The sequence below is a fragment of the Rattus norvegicus genome, chromosome 17, assembly GCF_021556685.1.
Source record: "Rattus norvegicus strain SHRSP/BbbUtx chromosome 17, alternate assembly SHRSP_T2T, whole genome shotgun sequence".
NCBI classification, from domain to species: Eukaryota; Metazoa; Chordata; class Mammalia; order Rodentia; family Muridae; genus Rattus; species Rattus norvegicus.
In genome coordinates, this window is record NC_141550.1 from 4,225,013 (window position 1) to 4,244,146 (window position 19,134).

The 19,134-nt window shown below is 45.1% G+C and overlaps 1 long non-coding RNA gene across 2 annotated transcripts in view; it reads left to right on the forward strand.

The window, feature by feature from the left end:
• The window catches only part of LOC100912124 (uncharacterized), an 85,954-nt gene that overhangs the window by 7,104 nt on the left and 59,716 nt on the right, over positions 1-19,134 (forward strand). For both annotated transcript variants that reach the window (XR_015641400.1, XR_015641401.1), the window contains one exon: positions 11,869-11,987. This is a non-coding gene — a long non-coding RNA (uncharacterized LOC100912124). Of the gene's footprint in view, positions 1-11,868; positions 11,988-19,134 lie in introns of those variants that run through there.

Consider the following 19,134-nt stretch of genomic DNA (forward strand, 5'->3'; position numbering starts at 1 on the left):
GCATCAAGTGCTCTTAACTCTGGAGCCAGCTCTCCAGCCCCCAGGAAAACATGATGTTAATGACAGCCAGCTAAGAAGTTCCGGTTCCGTTACTGTGGTGAAGACAGTATCTCGCTTGCTGGTTTATACAACAGCAAAACAGACTAAGTTTTGCTAAACTAAGTTCTAATGGTGGACAAAGTGACATCATTCCCTGAGATTGACTGAGCACCTACTGCGTGCCAGGGGTTGGGCACCTACTATGTGTCGGGGATTGTATAAACTGTTGAGTTGCATTGGTAAGAAGGTGGGCCTGGATCCTTGGCTTCATGGGACTTCTGCTCACATCCAGCTGATGGGTTGGGTTTTAAACAGGACAAGAGTAGAGAACCCGTCAGCCAGGACATTGGATGACTACTGCCGGGGAGAGGAGGTGAGGGGGAAGGGGCTTGGTCATTCTCTCAGTCCCCATGGAGTGCTGGAAGGCAGTCGGCTCCCTGAGAGCACTGTTTGGCCTGACTTACAGGAGCGAGGAGTTACGCCCTGTGGGAGTGGACAGGCGGGTACAGGTTGAGAAAAGCTGTAGTAACCACCAGATGAAAAGGACATCTCAAGGGTATGCTCATGTGTGTGTGTGTGTGTGTGTGTGTGTACATGCATGTGTGTACATGTGTGCACATTTGTGTGCCCACGTGTGCATGTGCAAATGCATGTGTATGTGAATATGTGCACATGCATGTACCCATGTGTGCATGTGCACATTCATGTGTGTGTGCTTACCTGCGTACATGTGACCATTCAGCGTGTATGTGTGTTACGCTTGTGTGCACATACATGTCTAGAAACATGTCCTCACACGACTGTGACGGCCTGAAGCTGGTGTCCAGTGTTTTTCTCAGTTATTCTTACTCAGTATGTAGCTTGCCTGTCTCTCTAGGCGGGCTGGCCCAATTTCAGGGATCCCTTTGTGTCTGTTTCTCCAGGGCTGTCACAGTTTCAGGCATCGCCCACAGCTTTGCCCATGGGTGGTCGGATGTGAACTCAGGTCCTCATGCTTGGGAAGCAAGCTCTTCACTGACTGAGCTGTCTCTCCACTCCCCTGTAGCTTGCACTGTTGTCATCCTGCCTCAGTCCCTGTGAGTACAAAAGCCTGTGGTTAAATAAATACCTGAAAAACAGACCCAGGGTGAAGCCACTAGAAGTGACAGAGATGGCAGGGAACTATATCCTGCAGAAGAGCACAGCACATGCAGAGCTGTGGTCCTGCGTGCTCTGCAGAGTGGAGGTCTGAGCAGCTGGCTTTGCTGGCTTGGAGAGCAGCATTGGAAACCCATGCTTTTCCTGGGCTATTCTCACTTCTTATGTGCCCGTGGCATCTCATTTATTAAATGTGTTCCAAGGTAAGCACGTTGTAAGCTAGATTCAGCTCGTAGGCAGAATGTCACTTTCAACTTTTATTTTATGAGTTAAAACACAACACCAAGCCGGTAGTCTGCCTGACCTCTCTGGCTCGAGATGTCTTGGATATTGGGTTTCATGTGTTGGACATTGGATCCCCTGTGCCCCATGTTGGGAGGTGATTGGATTGTGATCCAACTGCTCCATTTGTGGATTATTAGATTACTAGGTTATCAAGGGAATGGATTTAGTATAAGAGTGAGCTGTGCTTGGAATGCTGGTTCTGCCTTCCTAAGTGATGCCATCTGCCATATATAGGTCCAGCAGAGGAAATGCCCACTCCTTCTTGGACATCCCATTCTCCAGAACTGCAAGAAACAAATGCCTTTATATACAATATTAAGACACACACACACACACACACACACACACACACACACACACACACACACAGCTTCCCTATCTCACAAACAAGGAAACTTGAGTCCTAGTTTTATATATCTATATCTATATATCTTCTGATTATATATAAATATATTATTATATATAACATGTTAAATAATATGCAAAATTGCTCCTGATATATATGTATATATATATATATACACACACACACACATACACATGTGTGTAGTATTTTATTATAGCAAGAGAAAGGAACAGAGTCAGTAGGGAGAACACAGACTATAGCAAGTGAGCAGTGTCTACACATAATCATTGAGGGATACAAGGCTCACCCTGTAGTGTGGGCTTCTGCTGTCCTCCCCTGAAGTTCTCTGTGATGCCAGGTCTAAAGAGGACCATTCTGTGCAGCAAGCTCTCTTTGTTATGGAGCTCAATCTTTCTATACTGGACAGATGGGTTCCACCATTTTACTTAATCCCATACTGCAAAACTGAAGGAAATGGATATTTCAAAACCTCCTTTTGGACGTTCTCACATTTCATAGAGAGAAGATATAAATGAAAATGTCATGCAAATTGCAAAGCACTCCGTAAACGCTGGCTGTGGTTTTCCTCGTGGTTACAAGAACACAACTTGCTGTTATTGTCAGAATTAAGTGGTGGTTGAAGCCTCGAAAATCTACCGTAATCGTTCCTCAGTGTTTCCCTGTATTAGTGAAAGATTGCAGATTAAGGAAACAGTAACCTCAGTTGTGTCTGCTTTGAGACTCAGTCCTGATCTACTCATCACCACTGACTGGCTCAGGTCCACTCTACACCAATGTCTAGAAGAGTAGCCATCCCTGTCCCCTTGAAGTTAGGTGTGACTGTGGTTCTCTTTGACCTGTAAAACACAATGAAGCATACACCATTGCCCAGAATGGAGCCTGTTCATCCAGGGTGGACAAGCGTCCAGTCTGCTGTCCCTGCTTTGGCAGCTGCAGGAATGTGAGCTACTGCAGAGCAGTTGCTGCCTATCTGAGTCTTCCCAAAGGATGCTGCCCTGCAGAGTGGCTCGCACCTCTAGGACCCATTTCATGTCACAAAGACCTGTCTTTGTTTCCACAATCAATGCAACCTGTGTTGACTGACAAAAACTATTCACAGGTGGGTACATGTGTGTGAGACGATTGGTTACCAGTGGGCACCTCATGCTGCAGACAGAGCGTAGGTTTGTAGGTATACTGTGGGGTTTTTTTTTCTAACCCTAGACCTATTGCTTGTTAACCTTGTGACCTTTGGGGCTCAGTAACCGTGTTTGTGAGGTGGGGAAGCAATGGCCAGAAAGAGCAGCTTGTCTTGGCTGCAACCTGTAGGCTATGTGGGATGAAGCATCTATGGTGTGTGCAGGGTGTGGAAATCAACACGCCAGGGGAGGCAGGCAGGTGCCTGGAGTGCACAGTGAGGGAAGGCATGGTGCTCTGACACCCGGGGGAACCACAGGGATTAACAAAGAGCTACTTTAATGTTACTCTTAGAAGTGCTTTTATTTACTTGGTTACTTTTTAACTACATCTGTTTTGGCCCACGTGCAGGTGCACACCACGGGCCGGGCCGTATGTGTAGATGAGAGGACAACTCCTGGAGGATACTTATGTCAACCACATGGGCTCTGGAGATCAAACTCAGCAGTCAGGGTTGGTGGCGCACGCCTTTAGCTACTACGCCATCATGCTGGCATCTTCTGGTCTTCACGGCTGTGTGTTGTGCCACACCAGCACTCAAGAGCTAAGGTTAACCACCGTGCGATGCTTGTGGCTCCCGTGGGGCACGGATTAAGCAAGCATGCTGCAAGGACAGTTTGTCTTTGCACGGAGAAGCTCGTTCACTCACCGGTGTGGTACGTGAGGCATGTTTAGAGACCATACACGTCGTCAGGCTTCTTGTGAGGTAGCGCTAGCAGTTGAAGTCACCCTGTCACGGCCCGACCTTTGAAGCCATACAGCGCAACCTCCCTACCTTCTGTTGATTGCCCATAATTTTCAAGCCTGTTTATATTAAAAGGGATGCGGCGAAGAGCCCCATCTCCTCGAGGGAGCAGTGTCATTTGCAAGTTGCTTTGTGTTCCTGAAACCTCGGCACACCGGCTGCACCGGCTGCACCGGCTGCACCGGTGTGCGCTCCCATGCTTCAGCACTGACTCAAAGCAAGGTCAGGTCACGGTGCTGGCAGACAGGTCTTAGGCTTTAGCCCTGGGTTCTAGGTTCTGGAGGGTGACTTGAACATGGAGATAGTTTTGCTGTTGGGAACCGGTCAGCAAAACTGCCTGCTGGTTTCTATATTAAAGATGAGGGCTGGCTGCCGCCGCAGAGAGCCCGTGGGCAGCACCCCGAGAGCAAACTTGAGCCTCGGGACCACAGGTAAGACCAACTTTTCTGCTGCAAGAAAGCTGCCTGGTGAAATCGGGACACACAGAGGCAGAATTCCTCTAGGACCGGGCACGTCCTGTTTTTCCGGAAGTCCCACACCCGCGGATCCCGGCCCACAGCAGCTCTCTGCTCCCAGACCCCGTGGGAAAGAGACCTCACCGCCTGGTCAGGTGGGCACTCCTGAGGCTGCAGAGCTGAAGAGACCACCAACACTGCCCACCCCTGCCCACATCCCTGGCCAAGAGGAAACTGTATAAGGCCTCTGGGCTCCCGTAGGGGAGGGCCCAGGAGCGGCAGGTCCCCTGCGCCTGACACACCGCCGGAACCTGAAGGAAACAGACCGGATAAACAGTTCTCTGCACCCAAATCCCGTGGGAGGGAGAGCTAAACCTTCAGAGAGGCAGACACGCCTGGGAAACCAGAAGAGACTGCTCTCTGTACATACATCTCGGACGCCAGAGGAAAACACCAAAGGCCATCTGGAACCCTGGTGCACTGAAGCTCCCGGAAGGGGCGGCGCAGGTATTCCTGGTTGCTGCTGCTGCAGAGAGCCCGTGGGCAGCACCCCACGAGCAAACTTGAGCCTCGGAACCACAGGTAAGACCAACTTTTCTGCTGCAAGAAAGCTGCCTGGTGAACTCAAGACACAGGCCCACAGGAACAGCTGAAGACCTGTAGAGAGGAAAAACTACACGCCCGAAAGCAGAACACTCTGTCCCCATAACTGACTGAAAGAGAGGAAAACAGGTCTACAGCACTCCTGACACACAGGCTTATAGGACAGTCTAGCCACTGTCAGAAATAGCAGAACAAAGTAACACTAGAGATAATCTGATGGCGAGAGGCAAGCGCAGGAACCCAAGCAACAGAAACCAAGACTACATGGCATCATCGGAGCCCAATTCTCCCACCAAAACAAACATGGAATATCCAAACACACCAGAAAAGCAAGATCTAGTTTCAAAATCATATTTGATCATGATGCTGGAGGACTTCAAGAAAGACGTGAAGAACTCCCTTAGGGAAACACAGGAAAACATTAATAAACAAGTAGAAGCCTAAAGAGAGGAATCGCAAAAATCCCTGAAAGAATCGCAAAAATCCCTGAAAGAATTCCAGGAAAACACAATCAAACAGTTGAAGGAATTAAAAATGGAAATAGAAGCAATCAAGAAAGAACACATGGAAACAACCCTGGATATAGAAAACCAAAAGAAGAGACAAGGAGCTGTAGATACAAGCTTCACCAACAGAATACAAGAGATGGAAGAGAGAATCTCAGGAGCAGAAGATTCCACAGAAATCATTGACTCAACTGTCAAAGATAATGTAAAGCAGAAAAAGCTACTGGTCCAAAACATACAGGAAATCCAGGACTCAATGAGAAGATCAAACCTAAGGTTAATAGGTATAGAAGAGAGTGAAGACTCCCAGCTCAAAGGACCAGTAAATATCTTCAACAAAATCATAGAAGAAAACTTCCCTAACCTAAAAAAAGAGATACCCATAGGCATACAAGAAGCCTACAGAACTCCAAATAGATTGGACCAGAAAAGAAACACCTCCCGTCACATAATAGTCAAAACACCAAACGCACAAAATAAAGAAAGAATATTAAAAGCAGTAAGGGAAAAAGGTCAAGTAACATATAAAGGCAGACCTATCAGAATCACACCACACTTCTCGCCAGAAACTATGAAGGCCAGAAGATCCTGGACTGATGTCATACAGACCCTAAGAGAACACAAATGCCAGCCCAAGTTACTGTATCCTGCAAAACTCTCAATTAACATAGATGGAGAAACCAAGATATTCCACGACAAAACCAAATTTACACAATATCTTTCTACAAATCCAGCACTACAAAGGATAATAAATGGTAAAGCCCAACATAAGGAGGCAAGCTATACCCTAGAAGAAGCAAGAAACTAATCGTCTTGGCAACAAAACAAAGAGAATGAAAGCACACAAACATAACCTCACATCCAAATATGAATATAATGGGAAGCAATAATCACTATTCCTTAATATCTCTCAACATCAATGGCCTCAACTCCCAAATAAAAAGACATAGATTAACAAACTGGATACGCAACGAGGACCCTGCATTCTGCTGCCTACAGGAAACACACCTCAGAGACAAAGACAGACATTACCTCAGAGTGAAAGGCTGGAAAACAACTTTCCAAGCAAATGGTCAGAAGAAGCAAGCTGGAGTAGCCATTCTAATATCAAATAAAATAAATTTTCAACTAAAAGTCATCAAAAAAGATAAGGAAGGACACTTCATATTCATCAAAGGAAAAATCCACCAAGATGAACTCTCAATCCTAAATATCTATGCCCCAAATACAAGGGCACCTACATATGTAAAAGAAACCTTACTAAAGCTCAAAACACACATTGCACCTCACACAATAATAGTGGGAGATTTCAACACCCCACTCTCATCAATGGACAGATCATGGAAACAAAAATTAAACAGAGATGTAGACAGACTAAGAGAAGTCATGAGCCAAATGGACTTAACGGATATTTATAGAACATTCTATCCTAAAGCAAAAGGATATACCTTCTTCTCAGCTCCTCATGGTACTTTCTCCAAAATTGACCATATAATTGGTCAAAAAACGGGCCTCAACAGGTACAGAAAGATAGAAATAATCCCATGCGTGCTATCGGACCACCACGGCCTAAAACTGGTCTTCAATAACAATCAAGGAAGAATCCCCACATATACTTGGAAATTGAACAATGCTCTACTCAATGATAACCTGGTCAAGGAAGAAATAAAGAAAGAAATTAAAAACTTTTTAGAATTTAATGAAAATGAAGGTACAACATACCCAAACTTATGGGACACAATGAAAGCTGTGCTAAGAGGAAAACTCATAGCGCTGAGTGCCTGCAGAAAGAAACAGGAAAGAGCATATGTCAGCAGCTTGACAGCACACCTAAAAGCTCTAGAACAAAAAGAAGCAAATACACCCAGGAGGAGTAGAAGGCAGGAAATAATCAAACTCAGAGCTGAAATCAACCAAGTAGAAACAAAAAGGACCATAGAAAGAATCAACAGAACCAAAAGTTGGTTCTTTGAGAAAATCAACAAGATAGATAAACCCTTAGCCAGACTAACGAGAGGACACAGAGAGTGCGTCCAAATTAACAAAATCAGAAATGAAAAGAGAGACATAACAACAGATTCAGAGGAAATTCAAAAAATCATCAGATCTTACTATAAAAACCTATATTCAACAAAACTTGAAAATCTTCAGGAAATGGACAATTTCCTAGACAGATACCAGGTACCGAAGTTAAATCAGGAACAGATAAACCAGTTAAACAACCCCATAACTCCTAAGGAAATGGAAGCAGTCATTAAAGGTCTCCCAACCAAAAAGAGCCCAGGTCCAGACGGGTTTAGTGCAGAATTCTATCAGACCTTCATAGAAGACCTCATACCAATATTATCCAAACTATTCCACAAAATTGAAACAGATGGAGCCGTACCGAATTCCTTCTATGAAGCCACAATTACTCTTATACCTAAACCACACAAAGACCCAATAAAGAAAGAGAACTTCAGACCAATTTCCCTTATGAATATCGACACAAAAATACTCAATAAAATTCTGGCAAACCGAATCCAAGAGCACATCAAAACAATCATCCACCATGACCAAGTAGGCTTCATCCCAGGCATGCAGGGATGGTTTAATATACGGAAAACCATCAATGTGATCCATTATATAAACAAACTGAAAGGACAAAACCACATGATCATTTCATTAGACGCTGAGAAAGCATTTGACAAAATTCAACACCCCTTCATGATAAAAGTCCTGGAAAGAATAGGAATTCAAGGCCCATACTTAAACATAGTAAAAGCCATATACAGCAAACCAGTTGCTAACATTAAACTAAATGGAGAGAAACTTGAAGCAATCTCACTAAAATCAGGGACTAGACAAGGCTGCCCACTCTCTCCCTACTTATTCAATATAGTTCTTGAAGTTCTAGCCAGAGCAATCAGACAACAAAAGGACGTCAAGGGGATACAGATCGGAAAAGAAGAAGTCAAAATATCACTATTTGCAGATGATATGATAGTATATTTAAGTGATCCCAAAAGTTCCACCAGAGAACTACTAAAGCTGATAAACAACTTCAGCAAAGTGGCTGGGTATAAAATTAACTCAAATAAATCAGTTGCCTTCCTCTATACAAAAGAGAAACAAGCTGAGAAAGAAATTAGGGAAACAACACCCTTCATAATAGACCCAAATAATATAAAGTACCTCGGTGTGACTTTAACCAAGCAAGTAAAAGATCTGTACAATAAGAACTTCAAGACAATGAAGAAGGAAATTGAAGAAGACCTCAGAAGATGGAAAGATCTCCCATGCTCATGGATTGGCAGGATTAATATAGTAAAAATGGCCATTTTACCAAAAGCAATCTACAGATTCAATGCAATCCCCATCAAAATACCAATCCAATTCTTCAAAGAGTTAGACAGAACAATTTGCAAATTCATCTGGAATAACAAAAAACCCAGGATAGCTAAAGCTATCCTCAACAATAAAAGGACTTCAGGGGGAATCACTATCCCTGAACTCAAGCAGTATTACAGAGCAATAGTGATAAAAACTGCATGGTATTGGTACAGAGACAGACAGATAGACCAATGGAATAGAATTGAAGACTCAGAAATGAACCCACACACCTATGGTCACTTGATTTTTGACAAAGGAGCCAAAACCATCAAGTGGAAAAAAGATAGCATTTTCAGCAAATGGTGCTGGTTCAACTGGAGGTCAACAGGTAGAAGAATGCAGATCGATCCATGCTTATCACCCTGTACAAAGCTTAAGTCCAAGTGGATCAAGGACCTCCACATCAAACCAGACACACTCAAACTAATAGAAGAAAAACTAGGGAAGCATCTGGAACACATGGGCACTGGAAAAAATTTTCTAAACAAAACACCAATGGCTTATGCTCTAAGATCAAGAATCGACAAATGGGATCTCATAAAACTGCAAAGCTTCTGTAAGGCAAAGGACACTGTGGTTAGGACAAAACGGCAACCAACAGATTGGGAAAAGATCTTTACCAATCCTACAACAGATAGAGGCCTTATATCCAAAATATACAAAGAACTCAAGAAGTTAGACCGCAGGGAAACAAATAACCCTATTAAAAAATGGGGTTCAGAGCTAAACAAAGAATTCACAGCTGAGGAATGCCGAATGGCTGAGAAACACCTAAAGAAATGTTCAACATCTTTAGTCATAAGGGAAATGCAAATCAAAACAACCCTGAGATTTCACCTCACACCAGTGAGAATGGCTAAGATCAAAAACTCAGGGGACAACAGATGCTGGCGAGGATGTGGAGAAAGAGGAACACTCCTCCATTGTTGGTGGGATTGCAAACTGGTACAACCATTCTGGAAATCAGTCTGGAGGATCCTCAGAAAATTGGACATTGAACTGCCTGAGGATCCAGCTATACCTCTCTTGGGCATATACCCAAAAGATGCCCCAACATAGAAAAAAGACACGTGCTCCACTATGTTCATCGCAGCCTTATTTATAATAGCCAGAAGCTGGAAAGAACCCAGATGCCCTTCAACAGAGGAATGGATACAGAAAATGTGGTACATGTACACAATGGAATATTACTCAGCTATCAAAAACAACGACTTTATGAAATTCGTAGGCAAATGGTTGGAACTGGAAAACATCATCCTGAGTGAGCTAACCCAATCACAGAAAGACATACATGGTATGCACTCATTGATAAGTGGCTATTAGCCCAAATGCTTGAATTACCCTAGATGCGTAGAACAAATGAAACTCAAGACGGATGATCAAAATGTGAATGGTTCACTCCTTCTTTAAAAGGGGAACAAGAATACCCTTGGCAGGGAAGAGAGAGGCAAAGATTAAAACAGAGACTGAAGGAACACCCATTCAGAGCCTGCCCCACATGTGGCCCATACATATAGAGCCACCCAATTAGACAAGATGGATGAAGCAAAGAAGTGCAGACCGACAGGAGCCAGATGTAGATCGCTCCTGAGAGGCACAGCCAGAATACAGCAAATACAGAGGCGAATGCCAGCAGCAAACCACTGAACTGAGAATAGGTCCCCCGTTGAAGGAATCAGAGAAAGAACTGGAAGAGCTTGAAGGGGCTCGAGACCCCATATGTACAACAATGCCAAGCAACCAGAGCTTCCAGGGACTAAGCCACTACCTAAAGACTATACATGGACTGACCCTGGACTCTGACCCCATAGGTAGCAATGAATATCCTAGTAAGAGCACCAGTGGAAGGGGAAGCCCTGGGTCCTGCTAAGACTGAACGCTCAGTGAACTAGACTAGTGGGGGGAGGGCGGCAATGGGGGGAGGGTTGGGAGGGGAACACCCATAAGGAAGGGGAGGGGGGAGGGGGATGTTTGCCCGGATACCGGGAAAGGGAATAACACTCGAAATGTATATAAGAAATACTCAAGTTAATAAAAAAATAAATAAAAAAAATAAAAAAAAGATAAGGGCTGGAGAGATGGCTCAGTGGTTAAGAGCACTGACTGCTCTTCCAGAGGTCCTGAGTTCATTCCCAGCAACCACATGGTGGCTCATGACCATCTGTAATGAGAACCGGTGCCTTCTTCTGGTGTGTCTGAAGACAGTGTACTTACATAAAACCAATAAATGAATCTTTAAGAAATAAAGAGGAAGGGGTTGGGGATTTAGCTCAGTGGTAGAGCGCTTGCCTAGGAAGCGCAAGGCCCTGGGTTCGGTCCCCAGCTCCGAAAAAAAGAACAAAAAAAAAAAAAAAACAAAAGAAATAAAGAGGAGCCTCTAGGAGCGCTCAACTCTAAAGGGTGGGTGTCAGACCCCATGGTAGACATCTGTCTGTCATTCTCCAGTATTTTCTCCCCCTGTGGTTAGTGTGAAAGTGGAATAGAATATACTTCTACCCCACCCGAACCGCCAACTCTCCCAGGAGTGAGTGCAGCCCTTCCTTTACATTGGCTGTAGCTGTGAAGCACTGAAATGGGAGAAGGGGGTGGGGGGTTGGGGCGGGGCCTGAGGGTCAAGGCTGTGTTTGTCTGCATCAGATTCACCATTCTTGGCTGACTCCGGATCCGCTTCCAACTGTTGTCCAGAGAGGAGCCACAGGCAACATTTGACGACCAGGCAGGGTTCTCAATTACTGGCTGATCTAGACCAAACTTGAACCCATGGAAAACCTCACCAGTGCCTTCTAGCAGGGTCCATTTAAAGGTCTGGATTGAAGGTTATCAGTGCCCAGATGCTACCCATAGGAGCGCTCCCGACTCAGGAGGGAGGCTGGCACACAGATGACAGAACTACTTCTCTGTCCCGCCTTGTCTTCTCCAGGGCTTTAATCATTCTCTGGGCAGAAAAAGACAGGGGGGACATAACACACATTCATTTTTTGGCCTTGAGAAGGGGTCAGCAATTTGGTTTAGCTAGTCTGTGTAGACATCAAGCAAAATAACGCAACACGCGGGGGTCCGGATACCAAGATGCTGGTGTGCAGCATTGAGCCCTGCAGAAGTGCTTGGCACTTTATCACGTATGACGTTAACACGCGGGACAAACCATCTGCCACTTTAAGAGTTCATTTGTTGTGCCTTCAGGTTCTCCACAGTGGATTCACCACGAACGAAATAGTCCACTGTAGCGGAAGTCACCTCAGTGGCTGACTGGTGGGATGCGAGTCCAGGGTGGCGTCCAGAGGGATTCACAAGGACTATGGGTGAGTCCAGTACTGACAGAAGGTTTTTGTTTGTTTGCTTGTTTGTTTTTTTAATTCCAACGTCATTTTCTCTTCTCTTCCCCGGAATAGACACTTATCAACCTTTTGAATGGACTTATATTTAGTACCACTTCACAGAACACTCCTTTTTAAAAAGAGAGATCCATTGAACTGGTAGGCAAATGCCCTGCCTTAAATATGGCTGGTGGGAAGTCTCCCAGTAACCAAATCCAGATTGAAATATGGGGAGGGCTCCCGATACCTCCTCGTTTAGTCACCATTGGCAGGGGAAATTATCCTACAGGCATCTAGATATTTTTGGAAGAATGAAATCTTAGGCATTTTTTAAAAAGCCGTTTTGAGGTCTGGAAGGACCCCAGACATGTTTGCTGTTTTCAGTTTAACTTTTGCTGAACATCATTCGATTAACTTAGGAATCTAAGTGCAGTTCAAGGGTGGCTGATCCTGCGGAAATGTGTTTCTGATTATCTGCATATAACCCAGCAAAGTAGCTTTGGGAGGAATATTGTTTTTTCTTCATCTCTACAATTTTCGCTAAGCCTCATGCTTTTTCCTCTCTTCTCTCTCTGGCTTTAGTTTACTGAATGGCCTTTCTGTGGACAATAAAACGTTTGCCTTCTGAAAGGCTCAGAATTTGTCAGGCTATCAAGATTCCTCTGTAGGCTGAGATGTGTTCCCCCAGAGGAACTGACGCTGGGGCCATGTGGGAGCTGAGCTGGGGCTTGGGACCCTCACAGCCTCTTTTATTTCTCCAATCACTTTGGTTGGTAATTCTTGAGGCTAATAGGGTGAACGAACGCGTGGCAACTCGAGAACAAGAACAAAAGAGAAGTCCCCAGGCTCACTGGCTCATGTGCCTTTGCAGCTGCCTCATGGCTGCTCCTGAGAATGGCTCCTTTAAGGGAGGAAGCGGTTCCAGGGCAACCTGTTGGAGGAATCTGAAATATGCTTCCTGAGCCAAGAATGTTACGGGAAGGCAGGGGAGTGTTTGCAAGCCTTCAGCTTCGAGAAATCCTTGAAGTGCTGGGCAGTGGTCTCCTGTATCTCCTTACTTCTTCTTGTCTCTCTTGCTTAAGTTACCTTGCTTAGTCTATATTTCTGACCACAGCAACGTGTCAGGGACAGTTCGGTTCCCAGACCACTAGACTGGGGTGCTGTCCTCAGTTGGGGAACAGAAGGAGGACAGCTGGTAACCGAGGGATCCAGGAGTTAGGCAGGCCCAGGTTCTCCTCTGCAGTCCAGAGGCCTATGGAGCTGCTGGGCTGGCAGCCTTTGTCTGCACCAGGAAGGGTTCCAACATTTTCAGCTGCTCCCACCAACTCGTCTAGCACTTACACAACCCTAGCTCCTAGCTGATTCAGACGGGTATCCGGAGGGGGAGGCCATAGCAAACTAAGAAGACAAGAGAACGGGGACCTGGCACTGCTCAACATGATTAAACTCTCTGCGTTAAAAACAGGTCTATGTTCCTCACTCGGGGGACACATCTGCTCTGAAAACACCTCCATGAGAAGCTGGGGTCTTTCATTACGACTGGCCTGGTTTACATGCCCTTTTCTAGCTTTAAATCATGATATGTTCTACCCAGGGCTTAGCTGCATTTCCTTCCGCCCTTGGCAAGGCAGATTACTTCAGCTCTGTAAAGTTAATAACTTGTTCGGCTTCCAGGTTCACTGCCTGGGGTAGATGGGGAAGGTCAGAAAAGCAGGAGAAATGCCGTTTCCTGAAATCCAACTGGAGAATGGGATCTGGTAAAGCAGCATTTCCGTGGAGACCGATCTCACACCGTAGCACTGGTGGACAGCTCGGTTTCTGTGATCTGCTCACAAGGTTGGGCGGCCATCACTGCCTCGCCCACTTCTGAATATTTCATTGCCTTAAAAGAAACCCTTTAAGACCATCTTTTTTTCAGCCCCTGTCAACTGCTAATCTTTTCCCACGGCTGGTTCTTATAAACTTATATATAATGTATGGCCATTTGTGTATAGACCTCTGCTGCATGAATCAGCCTTTTATTCCGTTTGCTGAGTCACTCTCAACCGTACGGTACAGTCCACTTGCACAGTTGTTAGTTGCTGGATATCCGGGGATTTGTACGAGTGCTTCTATGAACACGTGTTTTACACACACCCGGGGAGTGGCATTGCCTTGGTCCCATGATGATTTTGAATCGCCTGATTGATTGTTTCCCAAAATCGTTGCTTGAATGTTAAAGTCCCCGAAGATCACGAATGAGGAGTCTAATTTCTGGCCACTCTCACAGACCCTCATCTTTCTTACTTTCTGCTCTTGAGTGAGATCGAGGTGGTGCCTCTGTGGTTTGGTTTGCGTCTCTCTGAGCCTGGCTGTGTTGAGCATATTTTTATGGGCTCACAGGCCACCTACAGGTCTTCTTCAGAGAAATTTTCATTCGACTCCTTTACTCGTTTTAAAGCTGGCTCATCAGGTATGGCTGCACTTGGCTATAATCCCAGCAGTCAGGAGGCAGAGGCAAGTGGATCTCTCTAAGTTCAAGGCCATCCTGGTCTTCATAGTGAGTCCCAAGCCTACAAAAGCCACACAGCAAAACTATCTAAACTAATTATCAATCGAATGTATGAACGTGTGGTCCCCCCTGTTCTCTGCCAGGAGACTGCTTTTCTGCACTTTGTTTATGCACAGACTCTGGGTCCATTCCACCTGCCAGTGTATTTATGCTCATGTCACTGCCCCCAGTCTTTTATTTAAAAAAGATTTATTCATTTGAATTGTATGTGTGGGAGATTATCTGCATGTAGGTTTACACACCATGTGGGTGCAGTATCTGCAGAGGCCAGAAGAGGGCGTCAGATCCCCTGGAACTAGAGTTACAGATGGTTTTGCGCTGCCGTGTGTGTGCACAGAATAAAGTCCTAGTCCTCTGTGAGAACAGTCAGTGCTCGTAACCGCCCAGTCTTGATTACTGTAGTAGAATAGAAAGTTTTGACATTTAAAACTCTGGTTCATGATCCTGATCCTTTGTAACTGTTTTAATTATTCTGAATCTGTTACATTTGTATGCATTTGGGGAACATGTTGCCAATTTCTTCAAATAAGAAAGCTGAAATTTTGGTAATAAAGAACAATCTGTTTTAAAAGAATGCCAATAACAAAAGACTCACGGTTCAAACCCCACTTCTACGATCCTAGTTAATAAAATGATACCATAGGGCGATGGTCCAGGAGTCTAAAGCCCTTGCTGCTTGGGCAGAGGACCAGGTTTGGTTTCTAGCACCCACGTGGTGACTCGTAATCTCTGAAACTCTAGGTTTAGATGATCTGATGTCCTCTTCCGGACCTCATGGGTACCAGGCACACACACACACACACACACACACACACACACACACACACAGTGCACCTACATATGTGTGGACAAACACTCATATACATAAAATAAAAACAACATCAAACAAAATAATCTTAAAAATAAAAGACTGATTGTGGAACGAATATCATGGGTTAGGAAGCATAAACTGTGGGGTATGGCGTGAGGAGTCTCCTCCCCAGCAGCTGCTGTGATAATTTTGAAGTAGCAATGGATACATTGTGGGAAGACTGTTATACTTGAGTTAGGTAACTTGTCTTTTTAAGATCTTGGCCCAGTGGCTCTTAAGCTGCTGCCTAGTATCCAACACCAATTATCGTTGTTGTTATTATTGGAGGTTGTCAGCTTCTGCTAAGAGTGGCATGAGGAGAAACAATGCACGTATAACACGACAGACAGCTGCAAGCAAAGCCTAAGTAGTTCATGAAACAAAGACATGGTTCTTCAATTGATAAGTTAATATCAGGGTCGGAGCTGGGTACTGTGAAACGCACTAAGTGCGTGGCAGAGGTATACAGATCATGTGCCCGGTGTTTGAGCAGAGGTCTGTGTGGCCATCGATGACACAGGAAACTGGTGGTTCTTTTCCAGCACGTGCAGTGGAGTCTCTGAGAAGCTGATCATGATCCCATCAGGCTAGCTGATGGGGTGGCTTTAGGCAGTGTGGCTTTCCGTTTGGGCACAGAATTATAAGCACCAACGGCTCTTAATGCACAAAAGCTTTGAGGGTCATAGTTTTTAAGACTGTGAAGAAATTCTGAGATTAAAAATAAATGCTGGGGCTGGGTGGCGGCGGCACACACCTTTAAGCCCAGTACTTGCAAGGCAGAGGCTGGCAGATCTCTGTGAGTTTGAAGCCAGCCTGGTCTACAGAGTTCCAGGACAGTCAGCTCTGTACAGAGAAGCCCTGTCTCAAAACAAAACAAAAAGCAGAACAAAACAAAAAGCAAAACAAAACTCTGGGAAACTTGTGAAACAGACAAACCCTTAGGTCAAAATTAACCTATTTCCTCAGGTTTTTTTTGTGTGTGCTCCACAGTGTGTAACATTCTCTTAGGTATTTGTGTGTACTCCACAGTGTACACACTGACTCTTTTCTCATCCTGATGAATATTCTGTCCTGGAGAGGGACTAAGGGAATTGTCCAGGGTCACATTGCTGGTGAGCAGCAGAAGTAGAATGTGAACTACCTGTATCTTGTTTTCCAGGCTGACTGAGGAGTCTGCAGCCTTGGGGTTTAAGGGATATTCAACTTCACAAGTCACCCTGTCTGGATATGGGGAGCAGGCATTCTGAGGCATGCACCCAGTACTTTCTCAGAAACCACTTTTGAGTTATGAATCTCTAGTTGACTAATGCCAACAAAAAAGCTGAGTCCACAGTCTAGTCCATAATATTCCAAGAGATCTTGCCTTGACACTCCCAGTTCTTTCAAAGAGTGGTTTGTTGGCTGCCCTAAGTCCTTGACCTCATTAGATTTATGGCTGGAGCTGAGGGGAGTTGGCTAAGCGTGCTGCAAATTACTGGGCTGGGCCACATTAATCATAAGCTCCCTCCCAAGGAAATCTTGGGGTGAGAGAAAAAGTCAGCCAGGTCAGGGCAGGGCCCACCTCAGGACAGCAGCTCTTCTTGGTACCAAGACTTCCAGTGTTTAAGAAAGAAAATGAAGGCCAAAATTAAGGGTGGTTACTATCACTGTCTTCAAAAGATTAAAAAAAAGACTAGGGAAAAAATTTCAAACATTGGTAGATTATGAGAAATTGATTTAGAGCTATAGCAGGACAAAGATATCAGAACTATACCTCATTTGTTTATCAAAATCTCTTACACGTGTGACACACAGGAGATCTCCCCTCTGCAAGCTAGTCTTGGTTCACACCATCAAGCCTCACACAGGCCACCTTTGGTCCTTGATTTCATGATAAGGGAATGGGGGACAAAGACTCTGCTGTGTCTGAGTCCTGGTGAGTTCACAGCACTGACACCATGCTCTCCCTTCTCCTGATGTCCCCACATTTAGATTTCAAAAGACTGACAAAAATCAGTCCATCAGTAAACAAGGGGAGGGCAGGATAGTTCCTGAGGACTCAGCTTCTTCAATGCCAGCAGTTCTCATAAAAGTGGGAACATTTATATCTATTCTGGTGTCATTGGAAAGTCAAAGGTAAGCTCCACCTACCACTGTTTTGCCAGCTCCCCTTATTCTAAGGCAATATGAGGAGAAGGTGGACAAGGGCCATTTTGACCTTGAACCGATGGCTGTTTGGCTGGGGCTGAGCGACACTTTTTATTCAGGAAGAAAGAGGACCAAGGCTGCGTTAGCTGACTGTTACTGTAACAAATACTCAAGGTGCTGGGATTAGAAAGAGAAAAGCTTGGATATAATTTCTTTCCTTGTGATATGACAACATAGTTACCCTGTAGTGTCTGGGAAGGGGAAAACCAAAGATGCAGAGATTGACAGCACACAGTCCTAGTCCTAGTACTGGGAATTGGGGCCTTTGGGAAGTAGACTTAGATGAGGCCTGGGATGGAGTCCCATGATAGATAGCAGGAGATAGTCTACCTGCCCGAGAGAACACGCTTGCTCCATCTTGCCCTGTGACACCTCCTGTGTACCCACCAGATGCTAACAGATGGTAACATTGTATCTTTGCCTCTTCAGATCTCCAGAACTATGATACAAATACATTTCTATTCTTTACTGATTTCCTAGTTTTGAGTATTTTGTTACAGCAATGGAAAATAAAGTAAGATAGGTAAGTGAGCCCTGCTCTGTGGTCACCTGCATGTTGAGTGTGAATTCTAACGGCAGTGAGATGACCTAGGCCTCGGTGCAGACAGTGCTCTGAATGTCTCCTGCAGCTATGTCCTGCCACCAGCCAGGATAGGCCTCGCCTGGTCTGAAATTTTGGATGTTTCTTAGGACACTGAGGGAGAGTTGACGGAAACCGGAGCAGTAGGCTTCCATTTGACTTTCACGTGAATCACAACCTACATCTCTGTGGGGGCACACAGGCTTCATGCAGAGATAAATGTCTCCACAGATTGCCTAGCCTTCTACAATCAGAGGTCAGTGAGAAGTGGGTGCTCTAGTTTTCATGCATGTGAAACTCAGCTGACCAGATGCGGTAAAAAACAAAGAAACAAACAAACAAACAATAAATAAATAAATAAATACAAAACAAGAGACACAAAAACCTCAGTGAGTCACCTGGGTTCCTCCTCCCCACTAAGTGATGGTATGCGCCGTTGAAATTGAAGATGCTGGGTAATGGAATGACTGTGAGTGCTAGTGTGCCATACAACTGCTAGTGTCTGTTAAACTACACGGACATCATTCCCCAAGCTTTCCCCAAGTTTGTTCCCAAGTTTGACCAAAATGTGACCTTGAAAGTTAGGTTGCCGAGGGCTGGTAGGATGATGCAAGTCCTTGGTCATCCATTGGGGTGAGCAGAAGTTGAATTCTAGCCCCTGGGATAATCTTAGGAACCCTTAGGCCTTCCAGGAGAAACTTGATGTCTAAATGAGAGGGCTCCAGGTAATTTCCTAGAGCTGAGGTCCATTCCTAGAACAGTGTCCACACTTACAGAAGAGACTGGGATCCCGCTCTTCGTTACCCCAGTCATTGCTGCCCCGGCCTGACCCCTCTTGCACTAATCTCCCGCATCTGGATTAGCTTTGGATTAGCCTGGTCTTTGTGAGCTACTGAGATCTGTGTCAACTTGAGGTGGCAACAGACGCTTAATTAGGATCGAGTGGATGGTGAAACTGAATCAA